Below are 3269 nucleotides of genomic sequence, written 5' to 3'. Positions count from 1 at the left end.
ATTAGCTATGTATAATACAGAGAACAGCTGTCCCAATGCATAATATAGACAACAGCTGTCCCTGTGTATCATATAGAGAGCAGCATGCCCTGTGTATAATACAGACAACAGCTCTCCTTGTGTATGAGAGAGAGAACAGCTGTCCGTGTATAATATAGAGAACACCAGTTCCTGTGTTTAATAAAAAGTACAGCAGTCCCTGCATACAATACAGAGAATAGCTGTTCCTGTGTATAATATAGAGAACAGCAATCCCTGTGGATAATACACAGAATAGCAGTCCCTACGTCTCATATCGGGAAAAGCAGTCCCTGTATCTAATGTAGGGAACAACAGTCACTGTGTATAATATAGAGGGCAGCAGTCCTTATGTATAGTATAGAGAACAGCAATCCTTGTGTTTAATAAAAAGAACAGCAGTCCCTGCGTATAATATAGAGAACACCAGTTTCTGTGATTATTTTCGAGAACAGCTCTGTCTGTGTACAATACAGAGAACAGCAGTCTTTATATAGAGAACAGCAGTCCCCGTGTTTAATAATGAGAACAGCAGTCACTGTCTATAATATAGAAAACATGGGTCTTAAGTGACTGCTGTTCTCTATATTATACACAGAGACAGCTGTTTTCTTCATTAAACATAGGGACTAATGTTCTCTATATTATACACAAGGAGTGCTGTCATCCATATGATACACAGTGACCATTGTTCTTATATTAGGCACAGGTACTATGTCTCATATTGGGAATAGCAGTCCCTGTGCCTAATATAAGAACAACGGTCACTATGTATCATATAGAGGACAGCACTGCTTGTGTATAATACAGAGAACAGCAGTCCCTGTGCCTAATATCAAGATCAGCAGTCCTTGTCTGCAAAAAAGAGAACAGCAGTTCCTGTGATTATTTGAGAACAGCAATGCCTATGTACAGAGAACAACAGTTCCTGTATCCAACATAGGGAACAGCCGTTGCGGCGTCTAATATAGAGAACATGAGTCAATGTGTCTCATATCGGGAACAGCAGTTCCTGTGTCCAATATAGGGAACAACAGTCACTGTGTATAGTGTAGAGGACAGCAGTCCCTGTGTATAATATAGAGAACAGCAGACCCTGTCTCTATTTTAGAGAACACCAGTGCAGTGCATAACACAGAGAACAGCATTCCCTGCATTTAATAAAGAGAGCAGCAGACCCTGTGGCTCAGGTGGGGAACAACAGTCCCTGTGTGTTGTATATGGAACAGCAATCCCTCTTTGTAATATAGAAAACAGCAGTCATTGTGTATATATCGAGATCAGCAGACCATGTGTACAATATCAAGAACAGCTATCACTGTGCATAATATAAAGAAGAGCAATCCCTGTGCCTATTTTAGAGATCAGCAGTCTCTGTCCATAATACAGAGAACAGCAGTCCCTGTGTCTCATACAGGAAACAGCTATCCCTGTGTATAATATAGAGAACAGCAAACCCTGTGTCTCATCCAGGAAACAGCTATCCCTGCGTATAATATAGAGAACAGCAGTTGCTGTGTATAATATAGAGAACAGCAGTCCCCGTGCTTAATACAGAGAACAGCAGTCGCTGTGTATAGTATACAGAACAAGAATTCCGTGTTTAATGAAGAGAACAGCCTTCCCTGTATGTAATAAAGAAAACATATATTATATAAAACAGTCCCTGTGCACAATATAGAGGACATGAGTCCCTGCGTAAAACATAGAGAACAAGTATCCCTGCGTATAGTGTCGAGAGCAGCAGTCCATGTGTATAATTTTCTTGAATAGCAGTCCCTGTGTATAATAGAGAACAGCAGTCCCTGTGTCTAATTTAGTGAACAGCAGTGCCTGTGCATTATATAGAGAACAGCAAACCTTGTGAATCATGCAGAAAACAGCAGTCCCTGTTAATAATATGGAGAACAGTCGTCCGTGTGTATATTGTGGAGAACAGCAGTCGATACATATAATGTAGAGAACAGTTGTCCCTGAGTGTATAGTCGAGAACAGTAGTACTTTGTAAAATGTAGAGGACAGCAGTCCTGCATACATTATAGAGAAGAGCAGTCCCTGTGTACAGTGCAGATAACAGCCGTCCCTATATATAATATAGAGAAGAGCAGTCCCTGTGTTTAATATAGAGAACAACAGTCTTTGTGTTTAATAAAGAGAACAGCAATCCCTGTGTATAATATAGAGAACAGCAGTCGCTGTGTACAATACAGAGAACACTTGTCCTTGTGTATATTATAGAGAGCTGACGTCCCTCTGTGTAATATAGAGAACAGCATTACCAGTGTATAATATAGAGAACAGCAGTCCTTATGTCAGTAATACAGAACAACAGTGCCTGTGTATAAGATAGAACAGCAGCCCCTGTGTACAATATAGAGAACAGCAGTCCCCTTGTATAAAAAAAGTGAACAGCACTCTCTGTGTATAATATTGAGAACAGCAGAGCCTTTGTGCAATATGGAAAACAGCAATCCCTGTGTCTGTTTTAGAGAACAGCAGTGCCTGTGCATAATATACAGAACAGCAGTCCCTGTGTCCATTTCAGAGAACACCAGTGCTTGTACATAATATAGAGAACAGCATTCCCTATGTTTAGTAAAGCGACCAGCAAACCCTATGCTCTGATAGGCAACAGCGGTCCCTGTGTCTCATATCGGGAAAGCAGTCCCTCTGTGTAATATAGAGAACAGCAGTCACTGTGCATAATGTGGAGAACAACAAACACTGAGAATAATGTAGAAAACAGTACTCCCTGTTTCTAATGTGGAGAACAGTGATCCCTGAGTATATTGTAGAGAACGGCACATCCAGTGTCTTATGTGAAGAACAACAGTCCTAGTGTATAATATAGAGAACAGCAGTCCCTGAATATCTGGTAGAGAACAACAGTCACTGCGTAAAATAGAGAGAACAGCCATCCCGGGGTATAATGTAGATAATAACAATCCCTGAGTATAATGTATAAAACAGCAGTCCCTATGTATGATCTGTGAACACTAGTCCTTGAGCATATTGTAGAGAACAGCAGTCGCTGCATTTCATGAAGAGAACAGCAGTCACTGCGTATAATGTAGCGAACAGCACTCCTGCGTGTGTGGTAGAGAACAGCAATCCCTGTGTACAATATGGAGAACAGCTGTGCCTATGTATAATATAGAGAAGAGTAGTTCATGTGCCTTTTTTAGAGAACAGCAGTCCCTGTGCCTATTTTAGAGAACAGCAGTCCCTGTGTCTATTTTAGAGAACACCAG

The sequence above is a fragment of the Chiloscyllium plagiosum genome, chromosome 12 (assembly GCF_004010195.1).
Source record: "Chiloscyllium plagiosum isolate BGI_BamShark_2017 chromosome 12, ASM401019v2, whole genome shotgun sequence".
Classification (NCBI taxonomy): domain Eukaryota; kingdom Metazoa; phylum Chordata; class Chondrichthyes; order Orectolobiformes; family Hemiscylliidae; genus Chiloscyllium; species Chiloscyllium plagiosum.
This window is presented reverse-complemented; position numbering follows the sequence as displayed.